Source organism: Scyliorhinus torazame, chromosome 15, assembly GCF_047496885.1.
Source record: "Scyliorhinus torazame isolate Kashiwa2021f chromosome 15, sScyTor2.1, whole genome shotgun sequence".
Classification (NCBI taxonomy): domain Eukaryota; kingdom Metazoa; phylum Chordata; class Chondrichthyes; order Carcharhiniformes; family Scyliorhinidae; genus Scyliorhinus; species Scyliorhinus torazame.
Window position 1 is genome coordinate 157765753 of NC_092721.1, and position 694 is coordinate 157766446.

The following is a 694-nucleotide window of genomic DNA, read 5'->3' on the forward strand; positions in this document are numbered from 1 at the left end:
AATATCCAATCGCTTCCCTGATGTCCAGAGTGCAGTAGCCAAGGGTTCGATATCCAGTGCGAACAGAAGTGGTGATAGCGGGCACCCCTGCATCGTACCCCTGTGTAACCGGAAGTCTCTTGAACTGGTCGAATTTGTCCTAATGCTAGATGGGGCAATATATAACAACCGCACCCTAGCGATAAATGTGAGTCCAAACCCGAACCTTCCCAGAAACTCAAACAAATACCTCCACTCTACCCTCCCCTCTCAAACACCTTCTCTGCATCCATAGCCACAATAACCTCCAGCACCCTGTCTTAGACAGCATCATAACCACATTCAATGAACATCTAATATTACTCGACTGCTGCCTTTCCTTCACTAAACTCGTCTGATCCTCTGACACCACCTCCGGTGCACACCCCTCCAACCACCTTGCCAGTACCTAAGCTAGTAGCTTCACATCTGAGTTTAATAGGGAGATGGGCCTATATGATCCACGCTCCACCGGGTCCTTGGGGATTAGCGAAATTGATGCCTAAGCCAACGTGGCTAGCAGCTACCCGCGTGCCAGAGAGTCGGACAACATCTCCAGGTGATGTGGAGCCAATTCTGCCACAAACTATTGAGGAAAGTCAACCGGAAAACCATCTAGTCCCAGCTTCTTTCCTTTCTGCATCAACCCAATTGCCTCCGGTAACCTGAGCAGAGT